At 35.6% G+C, this 20,380-nt stretch overlaps 1 pseudogene; it reads right to left on the minus strand.

Moving 5' to 3' along the window:
- Positions 1 to 10,731: 10,731 nt before the first annotated feature.
- Positions 10,732 to 17,214, minus strand: LOC129063169 (transportin-1-like; annotated as a pseudogene).
- Positions 17,215 to 20,380: the final 3,166 nt, after the last annotated feature.

Genomic DNA, 20,380 nt, shown 5'->3' on the forward strand with positions numbered 1-20,380 from the left:
CACCATAAAAGTCCTAGAGGAAAACATAGGCAAAAAAATTCAGATAGCGCACATAGCCTTATTTTTGGCGATATATATCCTAGGGCAAGGGAAATAAATGAAAAAACAAATGGGACTACATCAAATTAAAAAGTTTCTGCACAGCTAAAGAAATCATCATCTAAATGGAAAGGGAACTGACTGTATGGGAGAACATATTTGCCAATGATACATTGCCCAAGGCTTTAATCTCCAAAATATATAAAAAAACTCACATGACTCCACTCTAGGAAGACAAACAATCGAATTAAAAAATGGCCAAAGGCCCTAAATAGAAAATTTCCAAGGAGGACATACAGATGGGCTACAGACATATGGAAAGATGCTCAACATCATTAGCCATCAGAGAAATGCAAATTAAAACCACAATGAGATATCACCTCACAACGATCAGAATGGCCATCATTAATAAATCAACAAACAACAAGTGCTGGAGAGAATGTGGAGAAAAGAGAATCTTAGTACATTGTTGGTGGGAATGCAGACTGGTGCAGCCACTGTGGAAAACAGTATAGAATTTCCTCAAAAAATTAAAAATGTAACTGCCTTTTGACCTAACATATCCACTGCAGGCAATATATCCTAAGAATCCTGAAACACCAGTTCAAAAGAACTTGTGCATCCTTATGTTCATAGCAGCCCTATTTACAATAGCCACATGCTGAAAACAGGCTAAGTGCCCATCAGTAAAAGAGTGGATCAAAAAACTGTGGTACATTTACACAATGGAATATCATGCAGCTGAAAGAAGAAGGGACTCCTACCTTTTGCAATAGCATGGATGGGACTGGAGAGTTTATGCTAAGCGTAATAAGCCAGGTAGTAAAAGACAAATGCCATATGATCTCACCTATAAGAGGAAGCTAATGAACAAAATAAACTAATGAAAAAATAGAACCAGAGACAGGGAAACAAGGAACAGAGTGACAGTGACTAGAAAGTAGGGTGGAAAGGGATAATGGTGGAAAGAAAGGGAAGCAACTAGTCAAAGAACAAGTATGAATGACACATGGACTTGGAAAACCATGTGAGGATTGACTGTGGGAGTTGGGGGTGGGCTGGGTGGAGGAGGACAAAGGGGGAAAAACTAGGACAACTGTAATTGAATAACAAAAAATTTTGAAAAAATAAAAGATAATCTATTTTACTACTTCTGTGAGGAGGTGCAAAGGACCTGCGCAGGCAAAATGATTATACTTGGTGGGGGAAAAAAGAAGGACAATAAAAGTTGAAAAACAAAAGTAGGGAGATCATGTGTAATTACAACAGTAAATTTAAAAAAACATACAAACACACTCACAAGATGTTAAAAATAATGACAAAAACATAAAAGTGAAGGGTGGGAGTAAAAAGGCAGTGATTCTAGAATGTGTTCAAACTTCAGTGACCATCAACTTAAAATAGATTGACATAAGCATAATGTGGTATGTATGAAGCACATCATAACCAGAAACCAAAATTTACAAGAGATATACCAGAAATAAAGATAATAGCATCTAAACAGAACACTACAGAAAGTTCTCAACATACACAGGAAAAGGGAAGGAAAATAAGAGAAGAATAAGGGAAAAACAACAAAAATAATCAGAAAACAATTAATAAAATGGCAATAACTACATACCTATCAATAACTACTTTAAATGTAAATGTGTCAATCAAAATACGAGTGGATTAAGATATAGTGGAACAATGGAGTATTACTCAGTCCTAAAAAATAAAATCTTACAATTTGTGAAAACATTAATGAACCTAGAGGGTATTATGCTGGAGGGTATTATTTCTCTGGGTATAAGTCACACAGAGAAAGACAAATACCATATGATTTCATTTATATATGGAATCTAAAAAACAAAATAAACAATCAACCAAAATAGAAACAAACTCATAGATACAGAGAACAAACTGATGGTTGCCAGATTAGAGGAGTGTTGGGGAACTGGGTGAAAAAGATGAAGGGATTATGTACAAATTGATAGTTACAAAATAGTCATGGGGATGTAAAGTACAGCATAGGAAATATAATCAATAATATTGTAATAACTATGAATGGAGCAAGGTGGACACTAGACTTATTGGGGGATAACTTCATAAATTATGTAAATATATAACACTATGCTGTATACCTGAAACTAATATAATATTGAATGTCAGCTGTAATTGAAAACCAATAAAAAGTAAAAATAAAAAAGAAGATCTCAAATCAACAACCCAAATTTACAACTTAAGGACCTAAAAAAAGATGAACAAATTAAACCCAAATCTAGCAGAAGGAAGGGAATAAAATTAGAGCCAAGATAAATGAAATAGAAAATAGGACAACAATAAAAAAAATCAATGAAACCAAAAGCTGATTTTTTCAAAAAACACCAACGAAATTGTCAAACTTTAGGTAGATTAAGGGAAAAAAAGGGAAATTCCAGGTACTAAAATCTGAATGAAATTGGGGACATTACTACCAATTCTCCATAATTAAAAACCATTACAAGAAAGTACTATGTAGAATTATACACCCAAAAAATTGGATAACCTAAGAGAAAAAAGGGGTGGGGTGAAGTAGAAGATGGGATATGGGGAATAAACGATGATGAAAGGAGACTTGGGGTGATGAACACACAATACAATATACAGATGACGTATTATAACATTGTACAACTGAAATCTATATAATTTGATTAACCAATGTCAGCCCAATAAATTCAATAACAAAGAGAAAGAAGAAAAGAATAACCTAGATGAAACACACATTTTCTGAGAAACACAAATTCTACCAAGATTGAATCACAAAGAAATAGAAAATGTGAATAGTCCTATAACAAGTGAGGAGATTGAATCACTAACTTAAAATCTTCCAATGACAAAAGCCTAGACCTGATGGTTTCACTGATGAATTCTACCTTTTAAAGAAAAACTGAGACCCATTCTTCTCAAAAATTTCCAAGAACTTGAAGAGGAGGAAACACTTAACTCATTTTACCTCATCATTTAAAGCACATGGAAAGACGGAATACAGATCATAACCACCATGAGATAACATCTCACTCACATTAGGATGTCTACTATTTAAAAAAAAAAAAACAACAGAAAATAACAAGTGTTGGTCAAAATGTGGAGAAACTGGAACTCTTGTGCACTATTGGTAAGAATATAAAATGCAGAGATACTGTAGGAAAGGAATGGCCTTTCTTCAAAATATCAACATAGAATTACCATATAATCCAGCAATTTCATTCTAGATATATGCCCAAAAGAATAGAAATCAGGGACTCAAACAGATATGTGTATATCCAAATTCACAGAAGGATTATTTGCAATATCCAAAACATGGAAGCAACCTAAGCATTTATAAACAAATGAATGGATAAGCAAAATGTGAATTATTCTGCTTTAAAATTGAAGGAAATTCTGAGATATGTTGCAATATGGATAAAATTTGAGGACATTATATTAAGTGAAATAAGCTAATCACAAAATGACAAATACTGCATGATTTGACTTAACTGAGAGACCCATAATCATATAGAATCAAAATCATAAGAGACAGAAAGTTAGAATGGTGGCTGGGATTTATTGTTTATGGGTACAAAGTTTCAGCTTGGCCAGATGGATGGTGGTGATAATTGCACAATATGAATGTACTTAATGTCACTGATCTGTACACTTTAAAATGGTTATGATAGTAAATTCTTTTTGAATTTTATTTATTTATTTTTGGAGAAGGGAAGAGAAGGAGAAAGAGAGGGGGAGAAAAACATCAACGTGTGGTCGCATCTTGCGCACCTCCTGCTGGGAACCTGGCCTACAACCCAGGCATGTGCCCTACACTAGAAATCGAACCAGTGAATCCTTCGTTCACAAGCCAGCCCTCAATCCACCAAGCCACAACTAGCTAGGGCTATGATGGCAAATTTTATTATGTGCATTTTACCATAAAAAATTGAAAAAAATAGTTTTACTATAAAATACATATTCAGTTGCAAAGAAAACTTGATTGTATTTTCTCTAGGAATAGCATGGGTAGCAGACAGATAGTGTAGGAAACATTAATCTTGTAAATCCAGTCCCCTAAACTGAATAGAATCATCATTTAGCTCTTCTAAGCCTTGGTTTCTTCAACTTTCAATGCTGCAAAATAGCTATTTTTTTAATTAAATATTCTATTGTTGTTTTATTACAGTTGTCCCAATTTTTCCCCTTTTTTTTCAAAACAGTTTAGAAGATTAAATTAGAATGTGAATGAAAATTCCAAATATGGTGTCTGCCTAGAAAAGATAAAATAACATTTCAATAATTAATAACATTTTTATTTCATATGTTTAAATAAAATGTTTATCAAATTTGTTTTGTTTGAGGAAATCCAAACAAAAAATAATTTCTCATAAATTGTGAATGGCTTACAATGTTAGGCATAATTTTAACTGTTGGCTTCTGCAGAGAAAAAGACTATATAACTCCTAAAAGAAAATGTCCCTTGAGACAACTTCTGGGCTATTTGAAGTCTTCAAATTCCTTCAATGAAGAAATATGCCATCTCATCTTCAAAAAAATAGTGTTGTAAGATTAAAGGGTTAAGAGCTTCATAGGATATGGCTGACCTGAGTTTGTTATTAATGGCTGGTCACATGGCCTTTGGCAGGCCAAGCGGTAACATTGGCTTTCAGGAGAGAGGATGTTTTGGAAAATGATAATGTATGTGACTATCTGTTCCAATCCACCCTGTGTTGGCAGAGCCTCCCATCCTACTGTCTGCTTCCTTTGGTTTGGTTTAACCTATTTTTTAGTATCTTCAGTTCAAGTTCTTTCCTGGACTCTGCAGAGTTTCATTCTTTGCTTAGAATCATATGAGATTTTATTGCAAAACCTCAAACCATATTAAATTTGATTGTTCTGAAATATGTCATTGCCTTTGCATTCCAGCCTCTTGGTCCAAAGTTTTCCTTAAAGGAAGTAGATAATTTTTCAGCCTCCAAATTGCCAAACCCAAGTATATAGGTCTTCATAAAGGGGCTACTGTTAAGAGTTTCCTTTGTAATTCTAAGATTTGTTAGAGACACGGCCTTTGCATACAACATCTCTTACAGTCAACATAAGAAAATCTGGGACTATAGGATAAAAATTATAATATTGTATGACATTATAGTAGTTTTCATTTTCTAGTTGCCAAGGCTCATAGAAGATATGCAAGGGAATTCATGAGACCAATATTGGATTGGTCATCTGTATAATTTTCACTCACCAAGTTAATAATGACTTGTACTGCTCCCATCAACATGATGCAAAGAGAAGGGCACAATTATACCTTGATACAAACCCCATCACCTGAAATTAATAACCGAAAAGTAATTTCTTTTTCCCTAGTGCCATCTACCTGCATTATTATGAGGTAATATGTTAGTGATGACAAGGTATTTCTTATCCTCAATAATCTTGAAGCTATATAACCATATGCACAGTAACCTCCAGCATGACAAGAGCTAAGAGGGTTTTAGCATAACAAGCCTAGGCAGGGACTCTCATAATTGGCAACTTTCTTTATCTCTGTGGAACCACATGTTCCTCAGACTTGATGGTACCTATCATTCAGGCTTGTTACAAATGATTTGGAATAATAAGTATGTGATTTTTGTGTGGTTGTAGGGGTATCTCAGCTTGAGTCAGAGACTGACACATATATATTGTTGTTCTTGATGAATCAGTGAGGTAGGACCACAAGAAACTCATTGGAACAGGACCATAATGCCTTAAAAAAGATTCTTTAAGAGAGCTTTAAGAATATTGAGTTTGATTCAGTAAGATAGCCATAGCCACCACTATTTTCAGTCTTTCTCAGAATCCTTGAGGTACGGTTTTACCCAGCTCCCACACCAGACTCATGAGAACCTCACTGAGATTGGTGGGGGCAGTTCAAAATAAATTCCAAATGACATTAGGAATAATTTTTTCTGTTGGATCATATATCTTCTTGAAGTTAGGTATATGCTATTTCTGAAATATGAGTGCATTTTACCCACCAGAAAGATTCATTGAAAATATGAAGCAGACTATTTGTGAGTGCATTTGAGGCACAATGAGGACTCATCAAATTATGTGACAGAGAATTTGGATAGCACTAGGTCCTGTGTTGAAGAGAAAAGGGCGTTAGTCAGAATGCATGGGTTATCACTACTTAATCTGTTATTTTGTACCCTTTGGGTAAAAATGTCTGGAGTTTTATTATAAGTATACTATACACAATGTAATATCTTGAACATAGCTCATGGTATTAAAATGTCATTTCTCATTGATTAATGTAATGTGTTTCATATATTAACTGAGAATATTTAATTCTGCAGTGGAACACAAGAAAACAAAATGAGATGTTTAATATTATCTATTAAACATAGATAATAAATAAATTAGTAGTTTTAAGATACAGGTGAAACAAAATGTGTTAAATATAGATAATAAGTAATCAAATGGCCTCTATGACATGAGCAGAGGTCCTTAAATATGTTAACATAGATAAACAAGTTATTAACCTGTGATACATGTTAGATCATGGATTATGTACGTAGGGATTAAAAGACCAAGAGGAATCTAATATTTTTGATGTATGAATACAGGACATATTAAGTATTCAGTTATTCATGAGACCTTATATTGATTGTTGACACCATTCTGGCCCTACCTCTCAAGACAAGACATACAAATAAATTATGTAGCTGCTCATATGGCTAATTGGTGAAATACAGCTTTGGCCAACACTTGACCCTGTGTCTGCTAGAACAACTGTGTGTAATGTTAACCCTGAAGACCTTCTATATGCTTATCCCCTTTGCTCAACCTTAACTCTGGTCCTCATCACTCCAAGATCAATAAGGAACGCTAATACAGCAGAGGGAGAGAGAGGTCATATAAACACTGCTTAAATGAGAATCTAGGAATGTTGTCCTTCTGTCCTACTTGCAATATATACTTAATGTTAAATCCTATCATTTCTTTTTCCTCTTTTTGGGTGATTTAAATTGACTTAATAAACTGAATGATTCAAGCTTCTTAATTTAGTCTGTGAGCCTCTTTGTGTTATGTCAGGAAACTCACTTAAAGATGCAATATGTCTCCAGCAGCAAAGGCATCTGGGAAATGTTGGGCTCTCTATTTAAACCTTTGTTACTGTTTAACTTTCTGTAGCCTTAGGCTTGGCAATACCCCAAAAACCGTGATGCCTAAAAGTCATGCCCCCCAGGAGGTTAATGAATGTATGGAGTGTGATAACTGCCTGATGTTTTCTGTTAATTTAGGAATGCATTGTTTTTTCTGGTTGCTACATGACTACCCACCATATGACCTTAATATTAATACCCTATAAAAATTGAGGATTCTGTCCTGGTAGAGGTGTGGATTTTTTTCCCTGGCCAGCCACCACTGGGAGCACCTTTGTATATGTTTCTCCTATTAAAACTCTTATGAATTGAATAAGACTATGTGTCAGTTCTTCAGAATCGATCCTGAATTTAGACTTTTGTGGCTTTCCCCCAACAGGGTAGCTTGATAGTAAAGAATACTTGGAGACTACTATTGCATTAGAACAACTTCCCACATGACAAAGAAATTTTCTAATACGTTTATTTATTTATGAAGAGGGATTAAACGAATAGATTAGAAAATAAACTACAAGAAATAAAAATCACAAATCTTTCTAAGGTTGTACCTTTGGAGTTGAAAAAAAGCAATGTTAATGGATTGGCAAGGTGTGATCAGATGTACTTGTTTTAGTACACATTGTTGGTTTGTGCTGTTGGAAGAGCATTGGGAAAACCTTCCCAATTGTTTGGAGGTACCTATCTGGATATAGAAAAGATTAGTAGCCCAAATCTTTTGATTCCAACCCCTATTCACTAATTTTCCCTCAGTTCAAGGCAAGCATTATTTAGATGTATCTAATAGCATATTATAGCAATTGAGTAGCATATTAGATTATACAACAAAGATGAAAATGATTACTATACTTTTTAAATGAGATCATTTGGTATTCTAATCAATGAAATAATGCATTGATATTTTTTAAATTGAGATGAAATTTGAATTTTAAAATTAATAATTTTAAAATGTATAATTCAATGGCATTTGGTATAACCACGATGTTATGCAACCACCACCTCTATCTAGTCCCAATACTTTCTCATCATGCCAAAAGAAAATCTCATAACCATTAAGCGGTATGCCCATTCCATCTCTCCCCATTCCCTAGCAACTGTCAATCTCTTTTCTGTCCCTATGGATTTACCTATTTTGTATCTTTAATATAAAAAAAATCATACAGATGGTTACTAATTTTAGCGTGGTGATCACATCATAATGTATAGAAATGTTAAATCATTATGTTGTACACCTGAAACTACACAATGCTCTATGACAACTATAATAAAAAATTTTAAATAAAATAGCTCAGAGTCAATAAATAAATAAATAAATAAATAAATAAATGGAATCATACAACATGTAACCCTCATGTCTGGCTTTTTTTACTTGGCATAATTATTTTGGAGCTATTTCAACTTTTTGGTTATTGTGAATAGTGCTGCTATAAATATTCATTTAGAAGTATTTGTTTGAGTTCCTGTTTTCATTTTAGGAGTAGTTACCTAAGAGAGGAATTATGGAATCATATATTAACTCTATATTTAACTTTTTCAGGAACAAAACTGTTTTCCACAATGATCGCATCATTCTACATTCCCAGGAACAATTTACAAGGGTTCTGTTTTCTTTTTTTTTAATAAAATGGTTATTCAGTATTTATGATGCAATGCAAAGGCGACAAACTAAAATACAAAAATGTTGTTATAGCTTATCATTTTTGTTGCATATTAAACATGCAGCATCAAAAAATGGAAAGGTGTGGCTTCATCTCTGACCAGCAGAATTAAAAAGAAAAATCTCTTCATTTTCCTTTATCATCATGGGCTACATTGTTCAGGCAATCCAAATTAATAAAGACTTGTGCTTTCATATGGAGACAAGATCAAGTGTCCCAGTTAAGATTTCACATTCACAGTATATAAGAAAATGCACATGGAAGGAAAAGTAAAGGGTGAATTTAACAAGGATTTATTCAGAGGAATACAAGTAAGTAGAGAAAAATAACAGAAAAGCTAAACAAATGAAATGAAGAGGATCCAAATCAACTTTCACTCTGTAGCTTTTTACTTGCACCCTGTGTGTATATATCTAAGGCACAGAGGGCCACCAACATGTGTCAAAACAGTGTAGGAACCATGCACTACATCCATTAACTTAAAACATACCTTTAAGATCATGCTTTGAAAAAAAAAAACGGTTAGAAGGCAATATGTTGAGTGGGAATAAACACTGAAATTTAGCAATCATGTCTTCAACTTCTACAATTGTCTTTATGTGCCAACTAACATTTATGCAGCCTCTTACAGATCTTTTACCTTATAATTTAAGTTTCAGAAGTTTTGATAAAATCACCAGTAGTATATAATCATGCAGAAAGCACATCACACTGACAGCACAGAGACAAAGATTTTGCACAGGTATATCAGCTTTCCACATTGTGCAGGTTACACACAATACAATATCAATCATTCCTAACAGATCCTAATAAGGTATCTCAAGGTCTAGCTGTAAACTACAGTACTTTATATATCTATATTCTTAATAAAACAGAACCCACAAATCTTAAAAAGGAATTTTAAATGCAGGCCTATATTGGATCGGTAAACTGCAACACAAACTGGAGCAACAGAGGTCCATGAATACCAGTCTCACTCTACGTGATGCAAGCATGCTACTTCCTCTCCCACCAACTTACTTTCAGTCACTATAAGCCAGAATACAAGCCTGAACCTTAAACTGCACTTTAAAAATAACATCTTGGCTTAGAAATTAAATCTAATGAAGTACAACCATCAAATTATATCCACTACATTAACTCTTTAATGCAAAATCAAGAGTTCAATCTTTAGTTTGATATGTCCAACCCCATTTATGCCTCCCTCCTTGCCCATCCCACAAAGGTAAACGAGTGACTCATTTGGCATTTCACAGGGTGTTTCTTTAAATTAGACTTTTTTAATTTCCAGCTTTTTGGGGGGTACCTTAAATTGTTTCCAAGAACCTGCTTCTACTATGGGTTGGCAAGCTGATTTTAATTCTATTAGATTCGTATGTGTAGTTCTTTATCAGCATGCAAAAGCAAGTCCCCATCGTGTAGGAAAATTTATTTTAAAAAACCTTTAAATTAAAAATAAAAAAGTTTCTTTACTATTTTTAACCCCCTTTCTTAGGTTTCCTTTATTGTGTGCTATAGAAATTTTCCCCTCTCTTTTATCTCTATGCATCATTTATATGGTTTTTGTTTTGGTACAATTCCCCATAATATTCCAGAATGTACTGTTTTGCAAGTAGACTGAATACTTTTTACTTCTTCACATTCAGTGCAGAGTTGTAATTGAAGACAGATTTCCACCCACAGAGTCTCCAGATGTTAAAACATTTCCCAACATTGACTTAATACAGTGACAGCAACACCTCCCCGCAACTCCAGTAGGGTTGGGATTGTACTGAATTCCCTACTGGTTTATCCTTCCCCCTATAAAGGGTAACATTTTCCCTGGGTGCAGAGGCTCCCTCATAGTCTCCAAGACTGAAGGATCCTTAATTATGGAATTGCAGCTTAAGTGTATGAGGTTAAACACCATAAAAAGCTGCAAGACACTCTTTTAAGGGAGGCAGAAACTAGTCAAAGAAATGCCTCCAATTTTCATCCCCAACATGATTTTTAAATCCATGAAGGATGTTACAGAACATGCCTCTCAGATTGTCTTTTGAGTTAATCCATGATGCAACAGCATCACAAAAAAATATAAAATCTTGGAATGCTCCACTGGGATTCTCACTGATTATGGTACAAATACCATGAAATGCTGAATCCTTTTCCTCATTGTCTCTTATGTTTCTCAGAGAGGTGCACCAGGGTCTTATAAACTGCTGTAGCATGGGTGCCTCTTCTTGAGGACAAACGTAACCACGACAACCAATTGTTATTGCTGTATTCTCTAACAATGTCTTTGGTGTGTTGGGTGTGTTAATGATTTCTACAAGCTGGTGCAACAGGAATATAAGGCTGCATCTCTATACTCATTTGAATGGAGATTTCTCCAATTGCCCATGTGGCATTATTGCAGACTGAAATGAATTCTGGATTTAGCAGACATGAAATTGAACTCATGTCAATATTGACATGAAATCAGCTATACAAGGCTTAACATGCTGAAAGCAAGCTTTTGTCAGATCACCTAAGAGTGAAGAAACTCTGTAGAACTTCTGACATTTCATCCTGCATGCACTGATACATTAGTGTTCGAATGTTACTTCAGGCCACTAGCTGTTCAATGTTGCCTCCAAGTTCTTCAGCCAGGCCGCGGAGTAAATCAAGAGCCACTATCATAAAGTCTTTATCTGGAGACTCATATTGATCTGGTTGAGCATTGTTCAACATGGCTTGTGCAAGAGTCTCCTGTATGGGGTTTACACATCGCTGATACACAGGTTCACAGTATGGAAGGAAGCCAGACTGCAGGGCTGTGGCAACTGAAGATAGGCACTCAAGTAAAGGGAGGAGATCTTCATCTTCATGCTTTAACATGTTCCATTTCTGGATCAGTGGAAGCATTAGCATCTGATATATTCTGGGTTGTTTAAATAAAGTCCTACTGAATCTGCTAACGTTCCTGTGGCATCATAAAGAATGAGCAAGTTCTTATGTTGGTATTAACTAAATGCGAAGACCAAAGTATCAAGTATATAAGCAAGGTAAGGAACAAGTCCTGTGCAAGCCTCCTCTTCTAGGGTAGCAAAGGCACTGCAGGCAGCATCTTGTACTCTCTTCTTGCTATCCAGGATACGCTTTAGCGATTCTGTCATTAATGGCTTCAGGTACATGTCTGAGGGCTGGCTGAAGACCCAGTGTGCATAGCAGCTCAGAGTCCAGCATGTTATGGAATGCACAAGAGTCTTTCTATCAGAGAAGCACTGAATAAAGTGAGGAATGAGCTCAGGCAAGTATGGAATCATGCCTTGCATACAACCTTTAGCAATTTCTCCTAAAACCAAGATGCCTGATTCTTTAACAATCCATTCATGATGAAAAAGTAATTCTTTCAGAAGCGGCAAAACATATGGCAAAAGATCATCATGATATACATTTGCAAGAATACCTAGGGCAGCAGCAGAACATTTTCTTAGATTCCAGTCAGAGATTGTATCATCATCAATTTCATCATCATCATCTTCATATTCAATGCCACCTTCATCATGGTGCTGAGCCACTGCCCTTGATCGATGAAAACGTGGCCTTATATCCTGTTCACTATCAGGAATCATTTCATCTTCTTCAACATCACCCTTAAGTAGGATACTATCTATATCTGAGTACCTCATGCCATTCACGAACACAGGAATCAACTTAGGAAGGTGCCTTACAAGTACATCTGCGCATATTGGTTGCTTGGCCAAAGTGAGCCAAAATTCACAGGCTTCTAGAGCCACATTTTCATCTTGATCTTGGGTCCTCTGCAACATGTGCTCAACTATATTATGCATGTGAGGAAGCAGGTGATCCATTCGAACGTCAAGCAACATTCCAAGTGCCTGGTGCACGTTTTTCCCCACCTCTGGTTCTTCTTCCCCAGACAATGCAAAGAGATTCTCAATGAAAGAATCACTGTGCAACATCAGAGCCTGAGTCCTACTGATGATAAAGTGATTGACACACAAATAGGAATTTGAGGACCAGGTTTTTCATTTCTGCAAAAAAGAAAAAAAGATTCTTAGAATTTTGATAGGAATTATGCTAAATTTGTCGACAGCTTTGGGTATTATTGCCATGTTAACAATATTACGTCTTCTAATACATGAACAAATGATGTCTTTACATTCATTTGGGTCTTTCATTTCAAGAATGTCGTAGTTTTTGATGTACAAGTTTCTCACCTCTCTGGTTAAATTTATTCCTAAGAATTTATTCTTTGGATGTTATTATAAGTGGAAATGTTTTGCTAATTTTCTTTTGAGATTAGCCACATGAGATCTTATTTTTGGACTACTGTGTTTGAAGAACTGTAAAAATTTTGAAATCATGATATTGAGAGGATGGGTTAAAACATCACTATCTAAAATCTCAGCAGAATCTTCACATATCTTCAGAAGGGCACCAAAGGCTCACTCACAAGTGTTGTGATCTTCAGAGTCTAATAAGCTACAGAGTTTTGGTAAGAGGCCAGGCCAGTTCTGCAATTCTCCCTCAGAGGCTCTGGTTGTAATCAAAATACCTATAGTGGCTCTGATCAGAGGAGAGGAGTCACTGACATTGTTTAAACAAAGTCTGTTACACCATTTGGGAAGTTCTGAAAAAGTGCTTTAACATTATTCAAAATGAGGCCAGTCAATGATCTTGTGGGTTCATCTTCAGATTTTAATTTTGCCAGCACAAAAATTAGGTAGTTGTTAAAATCTGGATATTGATTGAGTTGTTCCAGTTTTTGTTGCACGGTTCTCTGGATGGTGGCGTCTGGAGACTAGGACTCCTTCAGCAGCTACAGGATTTGCTGAAGCCCTTGCTCGTCAGGTTTCCACTCATCCTCCGTTTTCGTTTGCTTTCTGGACGCCCTGAAAGAAGGCTCGGACCATGAAACCCGGGGAACTGATCCTTGCGGCTCCGCCGCCTGTGTTTCCTGCCGGTTCTGTTTTCTTCACCTTCTTGCCAACACTTATATTTGTTTATCTTTTTTTAACAACAGTAAAGCTTTATTGAGTTTTAATATGTACATTCCATATAAATACCTATATTTATATGTTTTTATGGAATTTTTTCCATTACAATTCATCCTCCTCATACTCTTTTCCACCTCCTCCCACCCTTCTCTTCCCTTTTCTTAATTATTGCCATCCTAGGGGGTGTGAAGAGGTATTTCATTGTGGTTTTCATTTGCATTACCCTAATATCTAATGATGTTGAACACCTTTGCATGTACTTCTTGGTCATTTGTATATTTTTTTTGAAGAAATGTTATTTCAAGTTATTTGCATATTTTAAAAATTGAGTTGCTTAACTTTTTGCTGTTGAGGTATAATAGTTCTTTATATTCTCTGGATACTAGACCCTCATCAGATATATGATTTGTAAATATTTTCTCCCACTCTGTAGGGTGTCTTTTGACTTTCTTAATTACATTCTTTGATGGATAAAAGTTTTTATTTTGATAAGTTCCAATTTATCTGTTTTCTTCTGTTGTTTATGCTGTTGGTGTCATTTGTAAGAATCTATTGTTAAATCCAAACTTTGGAATAAAAATTTACCCATTATGTTTTCTCTGAAGAGTTTCAAAAGTTTCACCCCTTATATTCACCACTTTAATATTAAATTGTTTTACCATTCACATTTGTCTGTTTGGTTTTTTCCTGGACTCTCAATTCTATTCTATTGGTCTATATCCCCATATATATTTATGCCAATACCACATTGCCTTGATTATTATAACACTGTAGTAAATTTTGAATCTATTAACTATGATTCTTTTTCTGTTCTATTTTTTCAGTGTTATCTTGGGTATTGAGGGTTCCTTGAAATTACATAGGAATTTGAGGACCAGGTTTTTCATTTCTGCAAAAAAGAAAAAAAGATTCTTAGAATTTTGATAGGAATTATGCTAAATTTGTCGACAGCTTTGGGTATTATTGCCATGTTAACAATATTACATCTTCTAATACATGAACAAATGATGTCTTTACATTCATTTGGGTCTTTCATTTCAAGAATGTCGTAGTTTTCGATGTACAAGTTTCTCACCTCTCTGGTTAAATTTATTCCTAAGAATTTATTCTTTGGATGTTATTATAAATGGAAATGTTTTGCTAATTTTCTTTTGAGATATTGCACTGCTGGTTTATGTTGCTGCTTAATAGATTGCTGGTATTGTTTTACCCTGCAATTTCCCTGAATTCTTTAATAAAATCTAGTATTTTCTTTGTTTCTTTGTTTGTTTGCTTAGGGGGGGGGTGTGCGTGTGTGTATGAATTCTTTGGGATTTTCTTTGTACAATCATGTCATTTACAAATATAGTTTTACTTCTTTTCCAATCTGAATGACTTTTATTTCTTTTCCTCACCCAATTTTTCTGGCTAGAACTTCCAGGACAATGTTGAATAGCAGTAGTAAAAGTGAGCGTCTTTTTCTTGTTCTTGATCTAAGGGATATTTTTTCAGTCTTTCTCCACCAAGTATCATGTCAGCTCTAGGTTTTTCATGAAGTCTCTTTGTTATGGTGAGGAATTTTCCTTCGAGACATAGTTTTCTGACTTTTTTTAAATTATGTAAAGATTTTGGATTGTATCAAATATTTTCTCTGCATCAATTGAGATGATCATATGGTGTTTACCCCTTTGTTTTACAAATGTAATATAATATTCCATTGCTTGATTTTCTTATATTGAAATGACTTTGCATTCCTGGGGTAAATCCCACTTAGTCGTGGTGTATAATCCTTTCAATATGCTGTTGTTCAGTTTGTTAGTATAGTTTGGGAAATATATTTAATTCTGATACTTACATTCATAAAGATTATTGAGCTGTAGTTTTTTTGTGGTATCATTTTCTGGCTTTGGTATTAGGATAATGTTAGCCTCATAAAACAAATTAGGAAGTGTTCCTTCCTCTTCTATTTTTTTGGAAGAAATTGAGAAGGATTGGTGTTAATTCTTTAAATGTTTGGTAGAATTCATCAGTGAAGCCATCTGGTCCTTGGCTTTTCTTTGTTGGAAAGTCTTTGAATACTCAGTAAATCTCTTATTATTGTTCTGTTCAGATTTTCTAGTTCTTTCTTCTTGAACCAGTTTTGGTACTTGCACATTTCTATCATTATTACTGAATATTATTGAAAGTAGGATATGGAGCCTCCAATTAATATTGTAGACCATCTATTTTTCCCTTCAATTCTATCAGTTTGTTTTATATATTGTATTTTGAGGCTCTGTTGTTTGGTGATTATGTATTTGTAACTATTACATATTTTTAAAGAATTAATCTTTTTATCAATAAATAATATCTTTGTCTCTTATAATGGTTTTTTACATCAAGTTTATTTTGTCTGATATTAGCAGAGCCACTCTAGCTTTCTTTTGGGCATTATTTGTTTGGAATATATTTTTACATCTTTTTTCTTTTTTTGATTTCACAAGAAAGGTCTAAGAGGTTTATTATACAGCCTGTGGCAAGATACAAAATGATTGATGATGACAACAAGCATATTCTATCAGGCAAGTGCCAATCAGCACTATGACACTATCCAGCAGAACATCCCTAGGTTCACATTTCCTAATGGGCTGCTGGAAGAAATGAATCCCTTCAAATCAAGACTTGAACATAAAGGAATTCCAGAGACCACCAGGGAGGAGAGTGGTGTAGGAAGCCCTCTCTTAACTAATGTGGGAAGTGGGTAGGGAAAGGAAACTGCAGGATAATTTGAATTTCCAAACTAAGAGGGAAACTAATGTACAAGGCAGGATTTTCCTGGGTCTGGGACAGGGGTAGGGACAGGAGAGGCAAAACGGCAGTGGCTGGGACCTGAGGGCAGGTTTCTCTCTACTTCTTCCTCCCGCCTCTTTCCTTGAGGGCCAGGTGGATGACGGCACCATTGGCCATGTTGTAGTAAGCCAGTGAGTTGGAATCCTTGATGAAAATGCCTTCATACTGCAGCTTCTGTTTCCCTGCAGGCATGCCCGTGGCTTCGTGAATCTTTACCTTGATAACAGAGACCTGGTCTGTGAGTGGGAGGGTGAAGACTAGCACCTGTCCATTCAGTTTCCATTCCGTCTTATCCTGCATGTCGGGCACTTGGACTTTGATGGACACTGGACCTTTGTTTCTGCGAAGGAATTCTTCCTCGGGCATGAGGCTATCCTCCGTCTTCGGTTTCTTGGAAGCAGGTTCATCTTCCATGGGAGGCGGAGGGTGGACAGGGGGCATTGGGGCTGGAGCTGGAACAGGTGCCACAGGTGGAGTTGGCACAAAGGCTGTTGGTACAATTATGGGGGGTGGGCGGGGTGCCATAATAGGAGGGGTTGAAGGAGGCATTGGCACCGCATTGATCCTGGGTGCATGGATGATAGGCGGCATAGGAGCAATCACCGAGCCTGGGAGCAGTCGGAGGCATAACGGGTACTGCAGACACAACTGTAGTCTGGACGGGAGGTGGCATTGTCGGTGGCCGGGGCACTGAGGTGATGGGTGGGGCCGAACTGGGTATATTGGTGGTTGAAGATGGAGGTGGTGGCTGCTTTTCAACTATTTGTCTTTGCATCTAAAGTGAGTCTCTTGCAGATAGCACATAGTTGGATCTTCAACAACAACACATAATTTTTTAACTCCATTCCATCAATCTATCTTTTAATTGGTGAGTTTAGTCTAGTTACATTTAAAGTAATCACAGATAAAGACTTCTGTCATTTTGCTATTTGTGTTCTATATGTCATATTTCTTTTGTGATACAAATCCTGCAATACTGCCTTATTTTGTGTTAACTTTTTTCTTAGTGTATCCTTTTGATTCTCTCCTCATTTTTTTTTTTTGTATATTATTTAGTTATTTTCTTCATGGTTATCCTGGGGATTACAATGGACATCCTAGAAGCAAGGCACTAAAAGGTGAATTTATGATAAGCTGCTCCTTTTGAAAATACTGTTCTTTTTTTGATTTCATAATATACTACCTCTGGATTCATTTATTTTCTTCCTGTTAAAGCAATTATTTCTAAATTGGAAACGTTACTCATAATAATAGTGAAAGAGTATAAATTAGGAATTATTTTAGGCAATAACAGATCTGTCTACATTGGCTTGAACACACAAGGTTGTATACTTATTTTTTCCTTCTGTAATGAGAAGTCTAATATAGTATGCAAATATTTTCTGGCATGATCCAGTGACTCAAAGGTATCTATGTCAAGGCCTCTGCTCTTCTTTTGATCTTTCTCTCACGGTCCAAAAGTGTTGCTGTAGCTCCTGTGATTATGTCCTGATTACATGAAAGGAAAAGAAAAAGACAAAAGAAAAAGCATTCTAACTAGTCAAATTAGTTCTTTTAAAAACCTTTACTTTAAGTTATATCCAACAACTGCCATTTACAGGTAATATGCCAGCCTTATCTAGAAGAGAGATTTGGAAATGTAGTTTCCAAATGTAGAATTCTTTTAGCTGAGAATGTTGCCTTTCCCTTTTGCCTAATGACATTTCCCTTGCTAAAAGAGAAGAGGGGGAAAATGATATTAGCAAGACAATGAGCATTTAATTAGACTTAATTAGTTGTTACATTTACATATCAGGTATTATGTGCCAGACACTATTCTAAATGCCTTATATATATTGACCCATTTCATCATTGCAGCAATCCCGAGGGCAGGTGTCATTATTAGCTCCATTGCACAGTTTCAAAAAACTAATTAAAGGACAGGATAGTAATTTTCTTAATATCTTGTACTTATAAAATATTAGAGTCAGAATTAGAACCTAGTTATCCTACAGATCTCATTTTCTAAACCACTCTGTGATGTTGCTTTGCATTAAACAAAAAAATAGATCTTAAATCCACACATAAGGCTTTGCTCCTTTCACAATCATCTGTTAACATTTTGATGCCACCTTAAATTCAATATAATTAAAACTAGCATTTTATGGCTGCTTCATTAACTGGCTTTCTTTGTCTGTAGCCTCCACGGCTACTCTCCATTATCATCATGTCTGCAAGTAACAGAAAGTCCATCTTAACAGAACAAATGTGCAGGAAATTGTGTTCCATCGGTTCTTGATTTGTTTTCTCATTTACAGTTGTATCTCTGGGGTGGATCCTAGTATTTGATCACTGCAACAGCCTCCCAGTGGGTACCCTCACCTCCCTGCCCTAACACTGAAGCTTAAAGCCGTCTGATAGACACAGATGAGTTAGTAAGCACTGAGGAAACATTGATGCCGGCCTGAAAGTAAAAAAATTCAATTTTCCTAACATGTTTTGAGACTCTGTTACATAAAATGGATGTTTACTGCTCGGTCAAAGTTCCTTGGATTGAAATTCAGTGTTCTAAACTAGGCTCAATGTCTTTACAACTCTGTTTCCATGTACTTATCTCTACTATATTTACAGTTACCCAGCCATTCCTACCAAAAAGCAAAAAGGTGGAAAGGAATAATAACACCCTCCCCTGTTTAACAACTGTCCCCTCCCACCAAACTATTACTCGAACCTTTCACGTTTTACTACCTAGTTCATGGAAAAATAACTTCAATAGAAATAAATAGAAAATCAGAAGATAGTCATTTGATACTTATCAAAATGTTATTAACAGTAAAATGAAAAAGCAAGTTTCTTACAATAAGGGGACTTGACTTTTTCTCTATATTCTCACTAGCAAATATCAGTTTCATTAAATACAATATGTATATTGATTGTTTAAATTAACACAAATTATCTTTTCGTAACAAATAATGCTGCAAAACTCTATGGGTTAAAAACAATTATTTTCTTGTGCATAATTCTTGGCTACATGTAATTTTGACAAGGGCAGCTCAGCTAAGACTTAACACAGGACTCCAGCCGGGGCAGGGAAGGCTTGGAGTTGAGCACCCTTCTCTCTCTCTCTTTGTAGTCTCTTCCTTTAGTGCCTCCCTCTCTCCACGTGGCTTCTGTCTCCTGTCTCCTGTAGCATATTTGACTTTTTTATATCATAGCTGGTATCCAAGAGGGTAGAAATGGATGCTGCAAAGTTTCTTAAGGCCTATACCCATAAATTATATAAAGTCATTTCTTCCACATTCTGCTGATCATAGCAAGTCCAAGGGCCAGTCTAAATTCAAGAGGAGGAGAAAGAGACTCCTTTTACACTGGGACAGATGTAATCACTGATAGTCAACTTTTCAGACAATCTGCCATGCAAGTTTTTGCTTTTGTTTTACTTCAGTAAGATGTAACAAAGACATTTCCAACAGAAGTATGAGGTAAAAATATTGTCATTGTTGTTTTTTTCCATAGCTACAGAGCAGTTTGATTGCAAAAGTACATTCTACTCGGATGTCCAGATTGCAAATAAGTGAAATTTCAGTGAACATCAAGTCAGGTGGAGAGAATTCTTTTATGAGTTATGGTCTGTATTGGGTAGAATAATGCCCCCTAAAAATATATCCAAACCGCAACCCCAGAAACCATGAATGTGACCTTATTTGAATATAAGGGTCTTTGCAAATGAAATTAAGTGAAAGATGAGGTCATCCTGAATTAACTTGGTAGGCCCTAA

Source organism: Pteronotus mesoamericanus, unplaced genomic scaffold (assembly GCF_021234165.1).
Source record: "Pteronotus mesoamericanus isolate MK-2021 breed Mesoamerican mustached bat unplaced genomic scaffold, CSHL_Meso_final scaffold_85, whole genome shotgun sequence".
Classification (NCBI taxonomy): Eukaryota; Metazoa; Chordata; class Mammalia; order Chiroptera; family Mormoopidae; genus Pteronotus; species Pteronotus mesoamericanus.